Here is a 24,169-nt window from a genome sequence, read left to right as displayed (position 1 = left end):
TTTTTTTTTTTAGTAGAGACGGGGTTTCACCATGTTGACCAGAATGGTCTCGATCTCTTGACCTCGTGATCCACCAGCCTCGACCTCCCAAAGTGCTGGGATTACAGGCGTGAGCCACCGCGCCCGGTCTCTTTTGTTTTCTTTTAAAGGAATTGAAACATTTGAAAGACTCAATCCTATACTTACAATGAAGCAACTGGTACAAAGAGAGGCTTTGTTGGGGAAATACTCAGCTGAAGGTTCTTATCTGGGATTGACCTTTTCCCGATTCTGCTGAGCTGCCTAACAAACGGTCAGCCTTTGTCAGGCAGAATCAGAATTTCTAGCCCATCCACCAGATCTCCTATTTGCAGATATGACCTTGGGCTCCTGTTTTATTTCAGTGGCTCCTTGTCCTCTGTAGGATATAATCTAATCCCAGTTCTTTCCCCTAAATATCTTAGTTTTTAGAAATTCTCTACCACCTAAGACCGCTCCCAGAATGATCTCAGGATACAGCCTCATGCACCTGCTCTCTCTGGAATACCCTACACCCATGCCCCGCCACTGACTCTTCCCTCAACTGAGCGAGAGCCCAGACTCTCTGGACACAGTTCACGGCCCCATGGTCGGGGAGACGTTTGCTCTGTCCCCTACTCTGTGCGTTGCTCTCCTTCTTACACATGATGCTAACGTTATGGCTCACATGTCTGCCTCCTTCTTAGGAGACGGCTCCTTGGGGGTGGGCATTGCCCTTGAGCATCGTGTCTGCCAGGCACTTGCACAGGCTCTGTCAGCAGTGGGACGCAACTCACCTCTCTGACTGCAGACTTCCCCATCTCAGTGACCAGCCCTTGTTCCGACGGGGCCAAGCTCGGGGGCTGCCCCAGGACCCTGCACACTCTCCTCCTCTGTGCCTTTACCTGGAGGTGTCTATTTCTTGGAAGTTGCTTTCCTCTTTGCCCCACACAGCCCTTCTCTTCTGAGTAGAGCACGCCAATACCCCCTTGTCTTGCAAAGCCCGCACTTGGCGCGTGCAGTGAACAATGACCTCACTGTCCTTCCATGTTTCAAAAAATGTTACACATATTTCTCTTCTAGAATGTCACATTTAAATGACCCATTTCTTATCCACGAGCTTTCTGAAAACAGAAGTCATGTCTTTTAATCTTTAAATCTACTTTAAATCAACTGTGTGATTGACACAAAATAGATGTTTAATAAATATTGGATGGCTGACTAAAGGTATACATAAATGAGGGAACAACAATCCGCTGGAAGAGATAAATGGGCTTGTCAATCTGCCCTTCCCATGCGCAGAGCAATCAAACAAAAGAGAAACAAATCAGCAAATAATCATGAAACTGCATGCCATATTTGGCAAGAGTCAAGGCATCTGGCACAAAGGTTTTCTATTCTGGAACAAAGCCCTCCGTGCCAGTCTGTGAAGGATCCCACTACCAAGTGGCCGGCTCTTCGCATATCCAAGCTCAGGTAGAAACCGCGTCTCCAGCAGCTCTGCATGTACGCACAGGTCATGATGGGAACTCTCTTGCTACTTGCTGATTCTAAGTTATGAATGGGCAGCAGGAGCTCCGGGCACCAGAGCAACCTCAGCATCAAGCGAGGAAACTGCAGCAGCAGGTGCACAAGTGGCTGCCGGCCTCACGTCTCACGGAGGAAGATGGGCCCCCCTAGCAAGACTGGCACAGCGTCCTCAAAGGGACTGAGAAGGTCCTTTAGTCATGAGGCAAGAACAAAATGGTCCCAAAGTAACTATCAGAAAACACAAATAAACGCTAGAAAGTCATATATACACACACACATCATATACATCCTACTGTATTTACAGGTTAGCTGGGGTTACAGTGGGATTACAGGAGGCTGAGGTGGGAGGATCACCTGAGCCTGGGGAGGCTGAGGCTGCAGTGAGCCATGATGATGTCACCACACTCCAGCCTGGGTGAAGAGTGAGATAATGTAGATGTAGGTACAACTTTAAAATAATTAGATGATGAGATGCATCAAGAACATAGATGATACAGATATATTTTAATTAGAAAAGAAATAGATGTTTGAAAGACAATATCAAGTAAATGCCCACAAATACAGAAGAATGTCATAAAGATTTTAAGGAAAAAGAGATATAATCTTGGATTTTGCAATAGATTCTTAGATATAACAGCAAACGCATGAGCAACAAAAGAAAAAATCGATAAACTGCATTTCATCAAAATGAAAAAATTTGTGCATCAAAGGACATCATCAAGAAAGGAAGACAACCTTCAGAATGGGACAAAATATTTTCCAGTTATGTATCTGATGAAGGTCTGGTATCCGGAACATGTAAAAAACTCTTACAACTCAACAAGAAAATGACAAACCACTGTATTTGAAAATGAGCAGAAATTTTGCCAAAGAAGACACACAAATGGCCAACAGGCATGTGAAAAGGTGCTCCAAATCACTAGCTGCTAGAGAAATGCAAAACCAAACCACAGAGAACACATTAAACCCACTTGAAAGGGACAATTTCAGAAAATAAAGGAAAACAGCAAGCGTTGAGAGTGTGGTGAATGCAAAACGGTTCAGCTGCTCTGGAACATGGTCGAAAAGTTCAACATAGAATTAATGTAAGACCCAGTGATTCCACTCCCAGATCTACACCCAAAATAATTAAACACAGGTATTCACACCAATACTTGTAAACAAATGTTCACGGCAATATTATTTATAATCACCTAAATGTGGACACAATGCACATTGCGAACTGGAACACTATACTGCAGTGAAAAGGGGTGAGCTGCTCATACACGGTACTGTGCAGAGGAACCCTGAAGGCAGCATCTTAAGTTAAAAAAGCCAGACACAAAGGGTCACCTATTGAGTGGTCGGTGTACGTGAGATGTGCAGAATAGGTAGAAACAGAAAGCGGGTTGGTATTGCCAGGGGATGAGGGGAGGGGAAGCCGGGGAGAAACTGATTATCCAATGAGGGGTTTTCTTTCAGGGTGAGGAGTAAGCACTGCCAGTAGATGGAGGTGGCGCTGGGACAACATGGTGATTGCACTCAACGCTGCTGAACTGCTCACTTGAATATAGCTAGCTTATATGAATTTCACCTCAATAAAAAGGAGAAAAGGTAATAAAAATAGACATGAACTTAAGTAAAATAAGCCAGACCCTGTGAGTCAAATACCACATGTTCTCACTCGCAGTGGAAGCTAGATGATGCATACACATGGACAGGGGAATGGGAGGCAGTGGAGACTCCAAAGTCTGAGGCGGAGGGAGGTGGCTGCAGAACTGATGGCAGCAGAGCTCTGTCTGTGCAAATCAGACGTGTTTTGGAAGGCCAGGGATAAACATTGATCTAGAAGGTTACGGAAAGAAACAGAAAGCTGATTCTCTTGCAAAGCATGGGGATAGGCTGGAGGTGTCTGAGGGCCAAATGTCACCCCGAGGGCCCCCGTCCTTGTGCCTCTGGCATGAGGCTGCAGTGCTGAAGGCTCTGGCTCTGGGCCTGCCACGCATGCACCGGGCACTCCACACCAGCAAGCTGCCCACATGTGCACCAGGCACTCCGCACCACCAAGCTTCCCTGGGCCTGCCACGCGTGCACCGGGCACTCCGCACCACCAAGCTGCCCACGCGTGCACTGGGCACTCCGCACCACCAAGCTGCCCACGCGTGCACCGGGCATTCTGCACCACCAAGCTGCCCTGGGCCTTCCATGCGTGCACCGGGCACTCCGCACCACCAAGCTGCCCACGCGTGCACTGGGCACTCTGCACCACCAAGCTGCCCTGGGCGAATGTTTTGCTCATTGGTTAGTTTTTGTTTTTTCTCATCAGCTGGTTTTTGTTTTCTCCTCACCAAGGATGAACATAATGCCTCAATTTACCCCACAGAAACGTTGTTAGAATAATGGAAAGTGGATATGAACGAAAAGAGCTTTGAAAGTCAGAAGCTATGAATCAGAGCTGCGTCTGACCTTGGGCCCACACCTCCAGCCCTTAGGTCAGCTGCCCTTCTTCCCACGGGGCCCCTGTCCTTCCAGCCCCCTCTCTCACCCCTGCAGGGCACTTGCTCTGCCACTGTACAACCAGGCAAGTGCGCCAGAGCTGGCATGAGCTCCAAGGGAAGTAGAGAAGTCCAGGCGAAGAAGTGGGCCAAGGACAGAGGCTGTGCCACCAAAGACGGTGACGTCAGTGATGGCAGAAGCTTGTCGGTCAAACCACCACTACCTGGCCGCCACCCAGCTGCTGTGCACGATGGCCTGTTGAAGGAAGGAGTAATTCAGTGACGCAGCTGGTATTGATAGAGCCGTGCAGCCTGAGAGCCAGAGGCCACGCTCATCCAAGGCCCCGCCACTGCAGAGCCAAGAAGTCTGCTCTCCAGGCTCTCCAGTTGTACTGGACAAGAGGGTGAGTGTCCAGGTGGCCCAGTGGGGAGCATTCTACCTGGCCATCCTACTCTGCTGCTATCCAAACAGGATGGCCTTGCTCAGGGCTGGCCCCCATGTCCCACCCCAACTCCTGCCCATGCTTGAAAGGGGGGCACATTTGTGAGGAGACAGCCTCTCATCCTCTTGTATTTCATCCTTAAGAATGCCATAGTATGGCCGGGCACGGTGGCTCACGCCTGTAATCCCAGCACTTTGGGAGGCCGAGGCGTGTGGATCACGAGGTCAAGAGATCGAGACCATCCTGGTCAACACGGTGAAACCCCGTCTCTACTAAAAATAGAAAAAATTAGCTGGGCATGGTGGTGCGTGCCTGTAATCCCAGCCACTCAGGAGGTTGAGCCAGGAGAATTGCCTGAACCCAGGAGGTGGAGGTTGCGGTGAGCCGAGATCGCACCATTGCACTCCAGCCTGGGTAACAAGAGTGAAACTCCGTCTCAAAAAAAAAAAAAGAATGCCATAGTGGAAGGAAATACTATGCAGCCATTAAAAAGGATGAGTTCGTGTCCTTTGCAGGAATATGGATGAAGCTGAAAACCATCATTCTCAGCAAGCTGACACAAGAACAGAAAACCAAACACCACATGTTCTCACTCACAAGTGGGTGTTGAACAATGAGAACACATGGACACAGGGAGGGGAAACTCACACACTGGAGCCTGTCAGGAGGTGAGGGGGTCTAGGAGACGGATAGCAGGGGATGGGGGGGTTGGGGAGGGATAACATTAGGAGAAATACCTAATGTAGATGACAAGGTGATGGATGCAGCAAACCACCATGGCACATGTATACCTATGTAACAAACCTTCACATTCTACACATGTACCTCAAAACTTAAAGTATAACAATAAATAAATGAATCCAGAGGAAAAAAAAGAATGCCATGGTGGGAAACCAAAGGCCAAAGTCAATAACCTCCCAGGTGATGGGGCCTCCTGGTTCTCCCTCGGGCCTTGAGTTCTGACTCCTTGCCCCCACCTAACTGAGCTGACACTTCAACACTGCCCCAGAGAGGACACTGGGATCACTTCGTTCTCCCGAAGGGCTTTCATGCCAGGCCAGTGCGGCTGGCACCTACTCGGCACTCCATCCTGCCGCTCTGGGAAGGCTTGGTGTTAACAGCTGGAAGAGAAAGAGAAGTGTGCCTTGCAGAGAGGAGGGCTCCATGTGCCCTCACGCAGCAGCTGGGCTGGGCGCTGCGCCGGTGCTGCTGAGCCTGTGCCTGATGGAAGGGTGGGTCTGGAGCTCAGCATCCTGGGTGGTTCCTTCTCTGCAGAAAGGCAGCCTCTCCTTGGCTTGGTCCCCAGCACACTTCCAGGTGACAGCCGGGCAGGGCCGGACCCGTTCCCTGACTCCGGTGCAATTAGAGCTGGGAGCACACTGCTGCTGACAGGAAGACGGAGGGCCTGGCTGTCCTGGCGGTTAATGGGTCATGTTATTTATGTGTGTTCAATGTTTGTGAAGCTCCCTGCCTGTTTCTGACACAATTAGTCTCATTGATGGCGAGGTTTACGAGTGGAAATAGTGGGTGCTGAAGGGCCACCTGACACAAGAGAACACAGGAAAAATGACCACACGCTGCTCGTTTCCATGCAAACACCCAGAAAACGAGCTTCCGAGTTTTATGGGGAGACAAAAGATCCCTCTTGCCCACAAAATTATTTTATCCACGCTGGGACTGTACAGACCGCATCCCGAGAGAAATGAACCTCCGAAACAAAAGGCCAATATTTGTAAAAAGAGTTTTATTTTGGCAGCCTCTGGTGTCTCATTAGTATAGCAGAAACAAATCCTAATTTATAGATTTCCATTAGGCCTACATTCAATAATAGGCACACAATTAGTATTAATTCAAAACAATTATTATGGAAAATTTAAAAGATGCTTCACACACATTCTTCCACAGTATTGACTTGGGATTTTTTTTTTTTTTTTTGCATGTGCAAATTGTGTCTATACGTGGGACATGACTGTGCACTTTTCTTGTAAAACCAATTAAATTTCGAATAGACCAGATAGTCACTACATTTACATGGTTCAAATTTCAAAAGGTACAGATGGATATAATGTGAAATGCCTGCCTCCGCTCCTAAATCTAGCCACACGGGAAAAACAAATGTCACCACTTTCTTATGTGAGTTTCCTTAGATATTTTATGCATTTTCAGATAAATACAAGTATATATCCTTTCTATTCCTTTTTCTGTGCACAAATGAACCATAATGTATACTTTCTTTGCAACTTTAAAAAATATGTCTTTGAGATCCAGGCAAATAAAGCAGCATTGTACTTTTCAGTGGCTCACAGTATTCACTGTGTGGACGGATTAGCATTCATTTAACCCGCCCCATAGGAACAGACATGTAGGTTTTTCTAGAAGGTACAGATTTTTGGTAAAAGAAAGTCTGCTTAGATTTGTCATTCATCATTTATTTTTCCTTTTTTGTTTTTATAAATTTATAGGGCACAAGTGCAATTTTGTGACATGCATAGATGGGGTAATGGTCAAGTCACAGTTGTTAGTGTATCCCTCACCCAAATAACACACAGTGTACCCGTTACTTAACTTCCCATCATCCGTCCCACCTTCCTCCGCCTCACCCTTCGGAGTCTCCACTGCCTCCCACTCCCCTTTCCCTATCCATGTGTACACATCATTTAGCTTCCACTGCTAGTAAGCACATGCGGTATTTGACTCACAGTGTCTGGCTTATTTCACTTAAGTTGATGATCTCCAATTCCATCAATGCTGCTATAAAAGACATGACTTTATTATTTTTGTGGCTGAATAGTATTCCATATTATGTATGTACCACATTTCCTTTATCCTGTCTTCCACTGATGGACACTTAGGTTGATTCCGTATCTTTGCTATGTGAGTAGTGCTGTGTTAAACATAGGAATGTGGGTATCTTTTTGGTATATTGATTTCCATTCCTTTGAGTCAATGGCCAGTAGAGGGACTGCTGGATGTCACCATAGTTCTATTTTTAGCTCTTTGCGAAATCTCCATGGTGATTTCTATAGAGGTCATACTAATTTACACTCCCACCAACAGTGTACAAGAGTTCCCTTTTTTTCCGCATTGTCACCAACATCTGCTATTTTTTGTCATTTTAATAATAGCCATTCTGAAACATGAACAAACCAAACCTAAAGCTAGAAGAAGAAAAGGGATAACGAAGATCAGAGCAGAACTACATTAAATTAAAACAAAAAATAATACGAAAGATCAATGAAACAAAAAGCTGGGTCTTTGAAAAAAGTAAACAGATTGACAGATCATCAAGAAAAGAAGAGAGAAAATCCAAATATGTTTAAACTGGAGACATTACAGCTGAAACCACAGAAATAAAAAAGGTAATTTGCGACCACTATAAACATCTCTATATGCACCAACTAGAAAACCCAGAGGAAATGGACAAATTTCTGGAAACATGCAACCCTCTTAGAACAAATCAGGAAGAAATAGAAACCTTCAGCCAACCAAAAAACAAGCAGTGAGACTGAATCAGTAATTTTCAAATTGCCACACAAGGAAAGCCCAGGACCAGATGGATTCACAGCTGCATTCCACTAGACATTCAAAGAAGAATTAGTACCAATCCTCCTGAAACTGTTCCAAAAGATTGAGAAACAAGGAGGCCTCCCTAAATCGTTCTATGAAGCTAGTATCACCCTGTTACCAAAAAAGGAAAGAACACAACAGAAAGGAGGGTTACAGGCCAATCTCCCTGATGAACATAGATGCAAAAATCCTTAGCAAAATACTAGCTAACCAATCCTACAGCACATCAAAAAGATAATTCCTCATGGTCAAGTGGAGCTTCATCTCAGGGATGCAGGGTTGGTTTAACACACACAAGTCAACAAATGTGACACATCACACAAACAGAACTAAAAACAAAAACCGTATGATCATTTCAATAGATGCAGAAAAAGCATTCAACAAAATCCAGCACCCCTTTATGATAAAAACTCTCAACAAACTAGGCACAGAAGGGACCAACTTCAAAATAATAAAAGCCATATGTGAAAGACCCACAGCCAATATCATACTGAATGAGGAAAGACTGAAAGCATTCTGCATAAGGACAGGAATGAGACAAGGACGCCCACTTTTGCCACTCTTATTCAACCTAGTTCTGGAAGTACTAACCAGAGCAATTAAACACAAGAAAGAAATAAAAGCATCCCAATTGGAAAAGAGGAAGTTAAACTATCACTATTTGCAGATGATATGATCACATACCTAGAAAATTCTAAAGACTTCTCCAAAAGACTCTTGGATTGGATAAACAAGTTAGTAAAGCCTTGGGTTACAAAATCAATGTACACAAATCAGCAGGACTGCTAGACACCAGCAAGGACCATGCCGAGAATCAAATAAAAAACTCAGTCCCTTTAATGACAGCTGCAAAACAAAAACGGACAAACAAAAGAACCTAGGAATATACTTCACCAAGGAGGTTAAAAATCTCTACAAGGAGAACTACAAAACACATCTGAAAGAAATCATAGATGACTCAAAGAAATGGAAACACATCCCATACTCATGGATTGGAAGAATCGATATTGTGAAAATGACCATACTGCCTAAAGCAATCTATAGATTCAATGCAATTACCATCAAAATACCAACATCATTTGTTGCAGAATTAGAAAAAACAATTCTAAAATTCAAATGGAACCAAAAAAGAGCCCAAATACCCAAAGTGACACTAAGCAAAATGAACAAATACAGAGGCATCACATTACTGGATTTGAAATTATAGTATAATACAAGACTACAGATAGCAAAACAGCATGGTACTGGTAAAAGTAGGCACATAGATCAATGGAACAGAATAGATAACTCAGAAATAAAGCCAAATACATACAGCCACTTGATCTTCAACAAAGCACACAAAAACATAAATTGCAGAATGGACACCCAATAAATGATGCTGGGAAGACTGACAAGCCACATGGAGAAGAATGAAACTGGATCCCTGTCACTCATCTTATACAGAAATCAACTCAAGATGGATCACAGACTTAAATATAAGATCTGAAACCATAAAACTTCTAGAACACAACATCGGAAAAACTTTTCTAGATGTCTACCTAGATAAATAATTCATGCCTAAGACCCTAAAAGCAAATGCAACAAAACCAAAAATAAATAAATGTGACTTATTAAACTAAAAAACTTCTGTATAGCAAAAGAAATACTCAGCAGGGTAAGCAAACAACCTACAGAATGGGAGAAAATATTTGCAAACTACATATCCAACAAAGGACTAGTATCCAGAATCTACGAGGAACTCAAACTAACCACCAAGAAAAAAACAACTCCATTAGGTGAGCAAAAAATATGAAAAGACATTTCTCAAAAGAAGATATACAAATGGCCAACAAACATATTAACAAATGCTCAACATCACTAATCATCAGACAACTGCAAATTAAAATCACAATGAGATATCATCTTACTCCCGCCAGAATGGCTATTATTAAAAAGTCAAAAAACAATGGATGTCAGGAAAAGGGACTCCTTATACAGTGCTGGTGGAAAGGTAAATTGGATCAACCCTGATGGAAACAGTACAGAGATTCCTTAAAGAGTTAAAAGTAGATCTACCATTTGATCCAGCACTCCCACTACTGGGTATCTACCCAAAAGAAAATAAGTCATTACATGAAACAGACACCTGCACACATATGTTTATAGCAGCACAATTCACAAGTGCAACCTAAATGCCCATCAGCTAATGAGTAGATAAAAAGATGTGGTGTATCTACACCATAGAATACTACTCAGCCATTAAAAGGAATGACATAATGTCTTCTTTTGCAGCAACTTGGATGGAGCTGGAGTCCATTATTCTAAGTGAAGTAGCACAGGAGTGGAAAACCAAAAACTGTGTGTTCTTACGTATAAGTGGAAGATAAGTACACAAACGCATACGGTGGTAAGGTAGACACTGGAGACAGAAATGGCGAGAGTATGAGGGACTGAGGGATAAACAAATGACATATTGGGTATGACATATACCACTTGTGTGACAGGTGTACTAAAACGTCAGAATTCACCACGATATAATTCATCCATAGCAAAAACCATCTGTACTCCAGAAGCTATTAGAATACTAAATAAATACAGCTATTTCGACTGGGGTAAGATGATATCTCATTGCGTTCTGCATTTGAATTTCTCTTATGGTAAGTATTTTTCATATTCCTGTTGGTTATTTGTATGTCTCCTTTCGAAAAATATTAATGGCCTTTACTGAATTTTTAATAAAATTTGTTGTGTTGTTGTTGAGTTTTTTTTTTTTTTAGTTCTTTGTATATCCTGAATATTAGTCCTCTATCAGATTAATAGTTTGCAAATACTTTATCCTACTCTGCAGGTTGTTCACTACATTGACAATTTTTTTTTGGTGTGCACAAGCTCTTAAGTTTAAGTTCCATTTGCCTGCTTTGTTCTTGCCTACACAAGTCAGAAATTATTTGCTTAGGCCAATGCCCAGAATAGTTTTCCCCAGGTTTTCTTACAGTATGTTTATAGTTTCAGGTGTTACATTTAAGTCTTTTGTCCATCTTGAGTTGATTTTTGTACATCATGACAGATAAAGGGTCCAGTTTCATGTGTCTGCCCATGGCTAGCCCATGTTCCCAGCACCGTTTATGGAAAAGGGTGTCCTTCCCCCAGTGTTTTCTCAGATCCAACAAAGATGAGTTGGCTGTAAATATGTGGCTTTATTTCTGGGTTCTGTATTCCGTTCCATCCATCTATGGGTCTATTTTTGTACCAGTACCATGCTGTTTTGGTTACTATATCCTTGTCATGTAATTTGAAGTCAGGTTACATGATGCCTTCAGCTTTCTCCTTTTGATTCAGGTTGCTTTGTCTATTCAGGTTCTTCTTTGATTCCATGTGAATTTTAGAAATTTTTTTGTAATGTTATGAAAAAATGTGCTTATGGGTCTTGCTGCAAAGCACAGCCCTGAATACCACTCACTGAGCCCCCACAGGGAGATTATGAAGGTAAATCCCCAGCAGTGGCTGGGTCTAGAACACACACCTTTGAGATTCTGATAACATTGCCGCACTGGCCATCTCACGCACCATCCTGATCAATAGCCACACCTCCAACCCCCAGCAGAGTGCCTGGCTTCGCGCACTCCAGCCACACCATGTGGCATGGAGCTTTGACCCATGCCAAAGCAGTGGGGATGCCTGTTTTCATAAAGGTTCACTTTGCTTTTTATTCGTCCATTCAACAAACACTGGGAACCTACCATGTGTCAGACGCTGTTCTTGGCAGTGGGGAGTGAGTGAGGGAACAAACAGATGCAATTCGCTGCCCCATGGAGCTGACAGGCTGATGAAGGGAGGCAGACACATGCAGAGGGGTCCAAGGACCAAGGACCCAGTCAGCACCTTCAGCACCTCTCCAGGGATTACAAAAGGTGCTGAATGCCGAAGCTACCTATTCATGTCTACTGCCCAGTCCTTTCGGACGACTGTGGGTTTGTTCGGGTTATGGAATTAGAGGGCCCTTTTGTCTAAGTTAAGGTTTGTGGCATGCTGTTCTCCTTTTGACTTTGCTTGCGATCACAGTTTTCATGCCTCAAATTTTTATTGTTAGGTGGTCAAATTTTCTATTGAAGCTTCCACCTTTTCTGTTGTATTGAGAAATTTCCTCACTCCAAAATTACACACTAATGCTCTCGTGATTTCCTCTGGAAGTTTTATGGTTTCATTTGCATGGTGGTCTTGGTGCCATAGGGAATTCATCCAGGAGAAGGGGTGAAGTGTGGACACCCCTATATATTTCCCCAGGTGGCTGCCCTGTTTTCTCAACAGCATCACCTGAATAATCCATTTTGCCCCTTGGTTTAAAAGGTCTTCTTCATCATAAACTATGTGCCTATGGATATCTGAGTCCATTCCTGGACACATATGCATGTATTTACATATTGAGCACATGTTTTTGCATGTGTACACACGCATGCTATTTTAAGATCAAGGAGCAATAAATGCTGCTGGTAAGATTTGGCTGCTGATACACATGTGCCACTAAATCCAGCCCATCAGAGTTTTCACTGTTCCATTTGCTGAAGTCACTGGCTGGGGCCAGAACCATGGACTCCTTCTTTCCCCCCGCCCAGGGTGTTTCAGGTCCGAGCATGCTTGGTTCTTACCAGCAGGAGGAACAGAAGTGAAATGGGAAGGAGGTGAATATTTTTATTTCTCAAACTTTGATGAGATATGGAGGATAACATGAGATCATCTTAGCAGGCACATCCAGGAGCCCGGAACTGTGTGTGAAGCCTAATCACAGCTTTTACCTGCCGGTCCTGGCAGGTGGGTGTGGCTGCCTTCCTTTTGCACCTGTGCACATCTCGGCCCAGTCACAGCAGACACATGAACAGAAAGGTCTTGCTTATTTGGGTTCCCGCCTGAGGATCAGGGCCCTGCGCAACCGGAACACGACTGAGGCACAAGACAGAAACGGAAAAGGAGGGACTCTCTGCTTTTCAGGCTGACCGCTGTCCACAGCAGGCCGGCTTATTTCCAGGGAAGATGTTCTCCTGGATACTCTTCCCAATCCCCCTCCCCGCACCCCGAGAGCTTTCTATGAGAGGGGTCCAAGGACCACGGCAGGATGAGGAGCCTCTTTCTCCGGCCTGATTACGCAGGACCTCTCTGCTGGGCCCAGGCTCCCTGCACGCTCAGGGCTGTGGTCCTGGCACACAGGCCCTTCCCGTGGCCTGCTGTGTCCCACTACCCTCCCACTCCCTCTTATCTTCTGGTGGATGCCCCTGCCGTGGCCCGCCTAGCTCATGCTTCTTGCCCTCTGCAAGGCCTTCCAGGCACTGCAGGGTGGAGGCCATGCTGGGCCTGCAGGCGCTGTTCTCCCAGCTTGATCCACACAAGGCAAGTACAGCCCCTGCCCCGTGTTCCCACCAGCCTGGAGCTTCTTGGAGAACCAGGTCACACAGGATGCAGGAATCTGGTCCCCAGAGCTTGGTGGCGGGGCTGGCATTTGGTGGATATGCATAGAATCTGTGAGTAACACACACTCTGGGGCTGGGTCCTGGTCAAACATCTCTGCATACAAAACAATTTCATAATATCATTTTCTATGCTAGAATAGATATTTAATTCAATTTTTCCTCTAGCATCAATGCTCAGAATTGTTTTGTTTTTTTTTTTAAATTCTTAATAACTGCCGCACCTGAAGATGTTTTCACCTGTGCTGTGATGCCCACGGGTGCAGCACTGCCGTGCTGTGTCCCTGGCCAGTGGCACGGGCATCCTGCTAAGCTCTATTTTGTGGGATTATCATGAGCGATCACAGCCAGGCGTGGTGTGTCCGTCACTGCACATGCGGCACCATCAAGTGTATTGTGACAGGAAAGAACTCAAGGGTGACTGGTTGTTGAGAAATCACACGTCCAACCATGGAAGACTTTCCCACAGACTGGCTTCTGGCTCTGCACGCTTCAAACCAGGTCCCCTGGTGACCCACTGCCCACCTGCTCCTGAGGGCCAGGCCACACAGGATGTGTCCCATAAGACAGAGCCTCTGGCCCATGCCTCCCCTTCATGACAAGAGGTGTCTGCCCATGCCCTTCTCCTGTAGCAAAACACCACCAGCTGAGTAATTTACAAACAGCAGAGCCATGCTCCTCACAGTCTGGAGGCTGGGAAGCCCGGGCAAGGCTCCTCCTGTTCCCCTGTCTGAGGTGGGCTCCTGGCTGCCCCCAGCCCTTCAGGATTGCTGGAGCAGCCCCACAGCTGCTCTCCCAGGTGGCAGTCTCAGGCCTGTGGCCCTCCCAGGTTGAAGCTGCATGCTGGTGGCTCCATGGGTCTGCGGCTCTGTAGGGAGCCTGCTCCCATGGGTTCCCTAGGCATCACTCTAGCGAGGGCTATCTGTGGGACCACCACCCTGCAGTGGGGCTCTGCCTGGGCCCTCAGCCTCTCTGCAGCATGTTTTGCAATCTGGGTGGAGGAAGTGTGCGTCTGCTCAGCTCATGCACCCTGTGTACCTGCAGAGGCAGCGCCACATGGACACCACCAAGGTCACAGCTTGGACCTTCCGGGGCAGCAGGCCCAGCCTCTCACCTGCCCCACGTGAGCCCCAGCTGAGGTGGCTGAGGAGTGCTGGGTCAGAATGAAGGGAATGGAAACTTGACACAGCCCTGGGCAGTGAGCCCCAAGATCCCATGGGCACCCTGGGCCCCTCCCTGAAGCCCTTCCACCCTTAAGTGCCTGGCACTCTGGGCAGGTGAAGGACTTGGCAGTCTCAGGCTCTCTGAAAAGACTTCAGGTTCCTGCTCCTGTTGTCCAGTGAACAGCATCCGGCCGTAGCCTATCTGTACTCACCCTTTGATCAAAGGCTACCTCGGCCACCCGTGGTCTCTCTCCCAGCGCCGCTTCTCACTCTTTCCCTGGCCAGGCAGAGGATTTCCCAACTTTCAGCTCTGCTTCTCTTTTGATTATAAATTCCATCTTTCATTTGTTTCCCTCTTCTCACATTTTACTGTGAGAGATCAAAAGAAGCCATGTGCATCCTGAACCCCTTGCTGCTTAGAGACTCCTGACAAACGTCCCAGTTCACTGCACGTAAACTCTGCCTCCCACCAAGTCCTAGGACAGGGACACCACTCAGCCTGGTTCTTGGCCACGTTATAGCAAGGGTGCCCTTCTGTCAGTTTCCAATACCTTGTTGCTGAGAAAGAAAATAAACCTTTTACCTGAGGAATGCAAGCCCCTTTAAAATATCAGGCCCATTAAATGGGCATGAAAATATGACAGCAGTCACATCACACCCCCTTGAGCTAAATAATTACTTCTTGAAGCCACCTGTTCTGTGGGCTCTTAACTAACTGGTAACAGTAACCACGAAGGGCCAGACAGCGTCATCACACCCTTGGTTCAGCAATGCACAGCCAGTCATGAACCAGTGCCTCTCCTGGAAACAAAGGGACAGCTTTGTATCAGCCATGCCCTGTCCTCTTTTGCCTTTAAAAGCCTGCTAGGGGGACTCCCCCACACAACTTAGAAGTGTTCCAGCGGCTGCCCTTGCTCTGGCTCAAGTCAACGCGGTAAAATTACGTGCTGTGACTCAGCGCCTTCCTTTCGGTCCACATTCCTCCTTTCCAGCCGCCACCTCCTCAGAATGGCCCTTCCCTTCTAGATCCCTCAGTGATCTGGTCATGATCCCTCAGTGGTCTCTAAGAAGGAAGAGCTGTTCCAACAGCTATCCCCTCCTCTGAGCTCTCATCAGTATCGTCCTTAATGCTCTGTTCTTGGCACAGTCTTTTCCCAGCATTCACCCCGAAATGATTCCAGCCTGCACCCCACTCCTGGTTCCAAACCTGCATTCGCTTTCGTGGGTACTTTTTATGGCAGCAGCCAGTTCTCAGCGCCAATTTCTGTCTTAGCTTTGTTTGTGCTGCTGTAAAAATGAGCTGAGGCTGGGTATTTCATGAAGAACAGAGGACGGGAAGTCCAAGGCGAAGGCACTGGGGGTTCTGTGGTTTGATGCGGGCTCCTGGCCACTCCACCCCAGGGAGCGTCGAGGGCACAACCCTGGCTCAGTGTGTATGGAACACAGAGTGGAAAAGGGCGATTCTCACACCTCAAGATGTCAGGCCATGTGCATGGCTGGGTATTGGAATGACTTGGGATCCGCTGTTCCTTCCTTCCTGCCTGTTTCTCCCCTTTGGAATGGGGATGTCTATCTGATGTCTGTCCCGCCTGTATTTTAGAAATGGATCACCTGCTGAATGTTGCAGGCTCACAGCTGGGGGGAAGTTGCCTCGGGACAAGTCACCCTTTGGGCCTCACCTGTATGGTGTTTAGAAGACTCTGGGCTTTGGGGTCAATGCTAGAACAAGTTAAAACTTTTGAAACTACTGAAATGGAATCAATGTATTTTGCATAGGAAGGGAGCAGTGGCTCACGCCTGTAATCCTAGCACTTTGGGAGGCCAAGGCGGGTGGGTCACCTGAGGTCAGGAGTTTGAGACCAGCCTGGCCAATATGGTGAAACCCCATCTCTATTAAAGCTACAAAAAATTAGCTGGGCATGGTGGCAGGTGCCTATAATCCCAGCTACTCAGGAGGCTGAGGCAGGAGAATCTTTTGAACCCCAGAAGTGGAGGTTGCGGTGAGTTGAGATTGTGCCATAGCACTCCAGCCTGGGCAACAAGAGTGAAACTCCAACTCAAAAAAAAAAAAAGTGTATTTTGCATGTGAGAAGGACTTAAGTTTTGAGGGTCAGAGTAGAATAGTACAATTGAGCCAGGCGAGGTGGCTCACGCCTGTAATCCCAGCACTTTGGGTGGGATCACCTGAGGTTGGGAGTTCAAGACTGCCTTGACAACATGGAGAAACCCTGTCTCTATTAAAAATATAAAATTAGCTGGGCATGGTGGCACATGCCTGTAATCCCAGCTACTTAGAAGGCTGAAGCAGGAGAATCGCTTGAACCTGGGAGATGAAGATTGCAGTGAGCCAAGATTGCGCCACTGCACTCTAGCAACAAGAGGAAAACCATCTCAAAAAAAGAAAAAAGAATACTATAATTGAATATATCTCCTCTAAAATTTAGAAGTTAAAACTCAGTGGTCATGTGAATGCATCAAGAGGTGGGGCCTTGAGGAGTCGATTAGATTCTCAAGGATCCTCCTCGGCAAAAGAGACGAAGGCCTTTCTGAAAGACGCTTCTCCCATGGTGATCTCCCTCCTGCCTATCCCCTCCGGCCAGTGCTGTGAGGAAGAGCCTGCATCCCCTTGGGCGGATTCAGAATCACAGCCCCATCTTGGATGCAGAGTGCAGCTCTCACGGCCTAATGACCTGGTAAAGGTCTCACCTCTTCCTACCATCACTTTGGCCACTAAGTTTCAACACATGAAATTCGGAGGGGACACACTGAAACCATCACAAGAGGTGAGGACAGAAAGGTAAAAGAATTCCTGAGAGCCAGGCCCACTGCCCACATAGCTGCCTCTGCCTCCCTGGAAAGTGAGGGAGCCCCCAAAACACATCCCAATGAGCTCAAACTAAATGAAGCACCTCCTTTCCCCCCCCACCGGGTCCTGCCATGCCTACAAACACTCCACCACCACCTACAGGCCAGGGACAGTGACAGAGAGGGTCACGCTGGGAACAGACAGCAGCCTTTGTGGGGCCATCAGACATCCTGCAGATTTACACAGACGCGTGATCATGGGAGTATAGTGCCAAGACTTCCCCGGGGTCTCGCGAGGCACAGAGGGGGGATCCCAGCTCCTCAGCTTCATTTACTCATGATGGACCCGTCACTGAAAATGTAGGATTGTTTGCTTTACTTCCCATTTTAACAAACGCCACACTGCTAGGAGCTCTTAATAAGCATGATTTACATGCCTGCAAATAAATAAAAACAAAATAAATAAATGACTGCGAAATACAAAACATGGACTGCAATTTGCTCGGCCCTGCTGTTGGGCATTTGGCTTCTTTCTCACATTTAATTTCCCAATTGTGCACTGCATTCTGTGGGATGTCCTCACGCGTCACTCTCTGTGGGACTGTAATGGCCTCCTAAGTGCTCAGTTGTTAGTGAGTTTTCAGAGCTGCTAGCTTTGCTGAATATTACTGCTCTTTCACCCCACGTCCACCACCACCCTGTGCTGATGAAGCGCCCACTGACCCTTCCCCAGAGATGAGGAAGGAGCCAGTGAACGATGTCAGAAACCTCTAACAAGTCCCAGGGTCATGTACAGGTCACGGGGACGGGTTCGCTCCACACCCTGTAATGCATTGCCAACGACAGCGCCTTAGGAAAGGTCCCATGATCAGAACTGCTGGGTTAAATATACAGACTAAGAGTCTTGATTTATATTAATCCATTTCTTTCCAGAAGCATGGTACCAAAGTGCATGATCACCAGCCGCACATGAGCCTGACGCCCACATGAAGGAGCACAGAGAAGAACGTTCACTCTGAACTGACTGCTGCAGCCCACCTTTGAAACAGCCTGGAGCCCCCAAAGCCAGTAGGCATGTGCATGACTGCCCGCAGGGTACCACGGAAGCTGTGAAGACTGGAACGTTTTCACTGGGTGTGGCGGCTCATGTCTGTAATCCCAGCAGTTTGGGAGGCCTAGGCAGGCAGATCACCTGAGGTCAGGAGTTCAAGAGCAGCATGCCCAACATGGTGGAACCCCATCGCTACTGAAAATACAAAAATTAGCCGGATGTAGTGGCGTGTGCCTGTAATCCCAGATACTTGGGAGACTGAGACAGGAGCATCCCTTGAACCCGGGAGGCGGAGGTTGCAGTGAGCTGAGATTGTGCCACTGCATTCCAGCCTGGAAGGCAGAGTGAGACTCCATCCCACCCCCTGCAAAAAAAACAAATTTTTCCAAGGTCACTACATTTTGGTCTCCAAGGTACATTGCTAAGTAAAGAAATCACCTGGTGGAAAAATGTGCATTACACAATCCCATTCAAGTCTAAAACATCTTCTACATTTTCTGGAATGCATAGGCTTTCATGGAATACACTGGAAATACTCTGATTATCTGATTATTGCACCAAACTGTGAATGGAAGTTTCCATTGTGAGAAGAGCAGGGTTAGGAAGAGCTTGGGTCTACAGGCTTCTAAATTGTTTCCATTTTTAAAATAAAATATGTGTATTTTTTAGTTTAAGTAGAAAAAGTAAAAACTTAAATAATTAATTCTGCCATCTATGGAAACGTATACCTCAGTTTTAATTGCCTCATGATTTATGTTAATAAATAATTAATTCTGCCATCTATGGAAACGTATACCTCAGTTTTAATTGCCTCATGATTTATGTTAATCAGGCGCCATCCTAAGTGGAAGTTTGGGATGAAGAGGTTTATTCTGGTTCACAGATTGTGGGGACAGAAGCCGAAGGCCACACTGACGCCGACGTGCTTGATTGATCACACAGCCACCAGGAATTCCACCTACAAATTCAAGAACCAGGGACGGCAGCCCTCAAAGCTTTCCAGTGGCAGCAGCGACGCCTTCTTAGGAGTAGTGACAGCTTTCCTGGATGTGCGTTTACCCGTCTTCAGCCCTCCGAGCTGCACTCGCTGGGTTACTGAGCATAGCTGGGTGGTAGAGGGCCTCCCTTTAGACTTCCGGTACATCATGCCAGTGACCTTTGAGGACAGATCGCTTGAGACCAGCTCGCTGTTTAATGAGGCTGATGACGAAGAAGCACCCTAAGACCGCTTTGGTCATACAGCAAACCATCTGCGGTCAAACATCCAAGCTGGCCCCAGGCACAGGTGCATGTCTCTATTTTAAGGGGTAGCCATCCTAAGTGGACAGCTGGCTGTCTCCACCACAACCCAGCTGGGAGGGGAGAGGCGTGATGTCACATTAGGTCACACTATGGCATGAATGTGTGAGTGTCCCCCAAATCCCCAAGTAGGAAGCTAAGTCCCAATAGGACGATGTTCAGAGGCGAGACATTCAGAAGGTGTGAAGCCATGAGAGCAGAGGCCTCATGGATGGAAGGAGCGGCCTCACGGAAGGCCTGAGGGAGCCAGCTAGGCCCTTTTAGCCCTCACCCCCTTAGCCCTCTGCCACAGGAGGATGCAGAAAGGGTGCCATCATGGAGGCCTGATGCTCAGCACCAGCACTGCCTGGCTAATGTCTTGGCAGCTCTCATCAGCACCGAATCTGCTGGAGCCTCGGTCTTGGACTTTCCAGTCTCCAGACCTGTAAGAAAAACATTTCTAATCGCTATAAATTGTCTAGTCTAAGAGCATAGAGCAGCGGGAACAGACTAACATGGGTCACAAACCAGCGAGAGGGCCGGCCTGATGGCCCACCCGCCGGCGGCCACATCTCCCTGGGGCACCCAGACCCAAGCACCTCCGGGGACCCTCTCTGGGCTTCTCCAGTGAGTTCTGATATGGGACCCCAGGATGAGGTCTGGGCAGTGACACATCGTCCAAGCTCATATCACTGCTCAGGAGGACAGGGTTTCTCCGCTGAGGGACAGCAGAACCCCAGAGGTCAAGTTGATATTTTTGTAGGAGAAAGTTAATTATCATGTCTGCTCTTAATTATAGTCATTTTAACCGGTCACTTGGCGGTGGAGTGTCCCACCGAGAGTGTATCTCAGCACCCCACAGAGAGTGAATCTCAGCACCCCACAGAGAGTAGATCTCAGCGCCCCACAGAGAAGTGGATCTCAGCGCCCCACAGAGAAGTGGATCTCAGCACCCCACAGAGAGTGGATCTCAGCGCCCCACAGAGAGTGGATCTCAGCGCCCCACAGAGAAGTGGATCTCAGCACCCCACAGAGAGTGGATCTCAGCGCCCCACAGAGAGTGGATTTCAGTGCCCCACAGAGAAGTGGATCTCAGCGCCCCACAGAGAGTGGATCTCAGCACCCCACAGAGTGAATCTCAGCACCCCACAGAGAGTAGATCTCAGCGCCCCACAGAGAAGTGGGTCTCAGCGCCCCACAGAGAAGTGGACCTCAGCGCCCCACAGAGAAGTGGATCTCAGCGCCCCACAGAGAGTGGATCACAGCGCCCCACAGAGTGAATCTCAGCACCCCACAGAGAGTGGATCTCAGCACCCCACAGAGTGGATCTCAGCACCCCACAGACAGTGGATCTCAGCGCCCCACAGAGTGGATCTCAGCGCCCCACAGAGAGTGGATCTCAGCGCCCCACAGAGAGTGGATCTCAGCGCCCCATAGAGAAGTGGATCTCAGAGCCCCACAGAGAGTGGATCACAGCGCCCCACAGAGTGGATCTCAGCGCCCCACAGAGTGTATCTCAGCGCCCCACAGACAGTGGATCTCAGCGCCCCACAGAGAGTGGATCTCAGCGCCCCACAGAGTGAATCTCAGCACCCCACAGAGAGCGGATCTCAGCGCCCCACAGAGTGGATCTCAGCACCCCACAGAGAGTGGATCTCAGCACCCCACAGAGAAGTGGATCTCAGCGCCCCACAGAGAGTGGATCTCAGCGTCCCACAGAGAGTGGATCTCAGTGCCCCACAGAGAAGTGGATCCCAGCACCCCACAGAGAAGTGGATCCCAGCGCCCCACAGAGAGTGGATCTCGGTGCCCCACGGAGAAGTGGATCTCGGTGCCCCACAGAGAAGTGGATCTCGGCGCCCCACAGAGGAGGGATCTCGGCGCCCCACAGAGAGAGGATCTCGGCACCCCACAGAGGGGATCTCGGCACCCCACAGAGAGTGGATCTCGGCACCCCACAGAGAGTGGATCACAGCACCACACAGAGAAGTGGATCACAGCACCCCACAGATAGTGGATCTCAGTACCCCACAGAGAATTGGATCTCAGCACCCCACAGAGAGGGGATCTCAGCACCCCACAGATAGTGGATCTCAGTACCCCACAGAGAAGTAGATCTCAGTACCCCACAGAGAAGTGGATCTCAGCACCCCACAGAGTGGATCTCAGCACCCCACAGAGAGGGTATCTCAGCACCCTACAGAGAGGGGGTCTCAGCACCCCACAGAGTGGATCTCAGCACCCCACAGAGAGGATAGCTCAGCACCCTACAGAGAGGGGGTCTCAGCACCCCCCAGAGTAGATCTCAGCACCCCGCAGAGAAGTGGATCTCAGCACCCCACAGAGAAGTGTATCTCAGCACCCCACAGAGAAGTGGATCTCAGCAGCCCACAGAGAGTGGATCTCAGCACCCCACAGAGAAGTGGGGTGTTTGCTGAGTCTGCAATTGGTCTGTTGCTAAGGGTGTTTTATCCAACTATGTTTATTAACTTTTATCCCCTTCGAAAGGCTTCCCCCATCACTCAGCAGCGGCCATGCTGTTGCCGGGCCTCCAACAGTAAAAGCAGTGTAAATGGCAGGGTGCGCACCCGCTTTCTGCCGTGGGAGAAGTCCTGCTAGGCCCTGGCTGGGAGGGAGGGGCCACAAGGCCTGGAAAGGTCATCTCCCTCTGAGTCTATGAAAGGCTCCCCCTCTTCTGTGCCCTGTGGGAACTGAGTGTGGTCTGGAGGGAGGGCGGTGAACAGGCGGCCAGGGGGGCTCCAGGAACGGGTGCAGATCATGACCCGCCCTCCCTGCCCCCACATCCACATGGCCTGTATACACACAGCTGGAAAAGGGGAATAAGGATGATTCGATCCACCCCAAATGCCAGAAGTGCCTGTCAAAGACTTTTCCACATAGAGTAGGGAAACTGCACATGATGGTGGGTCCTGGCTTCCCAGCAGCGGTGCCCACAGTCACTGCATGGGCTCCAGCAGGGCATGGAGCCAGCTCAGATCCAAAGGTGTGTGCCCTCGAATCAAAGGACATTTGCCCAGGGTTCTTCCACTAATGGCTAAAACAAACCAACAAGCCTGCGGGTTTGGGAAGAATGTTTCTTGGGGCAGAAGACCCCCTTTCAGGGAGATGCCCCCATGGAGTGGACTTGTCCCCTCAGCCCTTCGCAGCCCGGCCCCAGGAAGAACAGGTTGGCTGGAGAAGACAGCCCACCTCTCGGTCTTATGAACAGGCAGAGGAAGGGGTCCTCAGTAGAGGTTCACACCATCTCTGACCCCAAGCCCAGCGGCCTTCCTGCCTGAAGCCCAGGGTCTTGGCCATGGGGTCATGGCTCACATGCGCTGCAGGTGGCTCTGGTCTAAGGCCCCCGTCCCTGGGCCTGTCACACCCTCGACCCCTGCCACCTGGGTCTTTCTGGGGCTGCACTGAGAATCCAGCTGAGTCAGACCAAGCAGTCCATGGCATCCATTCAACCTCAGCCTCTCCTGAAATCCAACTTCATTATACCTGGTTTTACTGCCGTTTGTGCCTGATAAGTGGTTCCCTTCAAAAGCTGAAGAAAATGTGAATCTTAGCAATTTACCCTTTTATAACAACAGCTGTCCTTTATGGAATGCCGCGTAATTAACAAGTGACGTGCACGCCTCGTCGCGAGGCACAAATCAGACGCGTCCCGGCTCTCTGCATGTCACTTACTTCTGAAATGTGAAGCTATGAAACCTAAATCGGTTTTCAATTTCTCCTAATGTAAAAAAAAAATAGCAATAAAATCAAAAAGTGAGAGAAGAAGGGAGAAAAAGTTAGACTCTGGAAATAGCATCCTTCACGAAACTACATTAGATGTGAATTATTCCCACAGTGGTTTCTCTGTGGAATTGCCTCTTTCCAGCTGCATCTCACATTAGGAAACTTTTTAACAGGCTGAACTTTTATTAAAAATTTTTCTCATATGTAGCCCCAGTGAAGCCTCAGGGATGTGGACCTGACACCACCTTCTGAGGCCTTCCCTTTGCAAGGTGCATCCTGGCCTGGGGTCATGGGGCCACCCTGCCCTCTCCAATAGCCACGTCCTGGAAAGGCAGCATCTCCGAAGGCCACCTTGCTGTGGACACTTAGTTTTGAAGGCTCAGCATTGCGGACCTCATCCTTCCTAAGAGGCTGTGCAGGAGATAGGAGGCTGTGGGAGCCTCTGGGATGGACCCAGAGTCAGGGAAGCTCTGACAGAGGGCTGAGGTGGTGACGGCCCTCCACCTGGCTCCTGTGCGAGGCCTGTGTGGGGTCCGCGGGCGGACATGTGCCATGCGAGCAGGTGTCTGCGGGCAGTGTGCCCTGTGAGCAGGGGACCGAGGGCAGACAGTCTATCCTGTGAGCAGAGGTCCGTGGGCAGACAGTCTATCCTGTGAGCAGGGGTCCGTGGGCAGACAGT

The 24,169-nt window shown here is 48.2% G+C and overlaps 1 protein-coding gene across 1 annotated transcript in view; it reads right to left on the bottom strand.

The window, feature by feature from the left end:
• TCERG1L (transcription elongation regulator 1 like) overlaps positions 1-24,169 on the bottom strand; it is a 215,440-nt gene that overhangs the window by 92,271 nt on the left and 99,000 nt on the right. The gene's annotated exons all lie outside the window — the stretch shown is intronic.

Source organism: Cebus imitator, unplaced genomic scaffold (genome assembly GCF_001604975.1).
Source record: "Cebus imitator isolate Cc_AM_T3 unplaced genomic scaffold, Cebus_imitator-1.0 Scaffold107, whole genome shotgun sequence".
NCBI classification, from domain to species: domain Eukaryota; kingdom Metazoa; phylum Chordata; class Mammalia; order Primates; family Cebidae; genus Cebus; species Cebus imitator.
The sequence above is the reverse complement of the archived record's forward strand: the minus strand, read 5'-3'. Positions and strand labels throughout refer to the sequence as shown.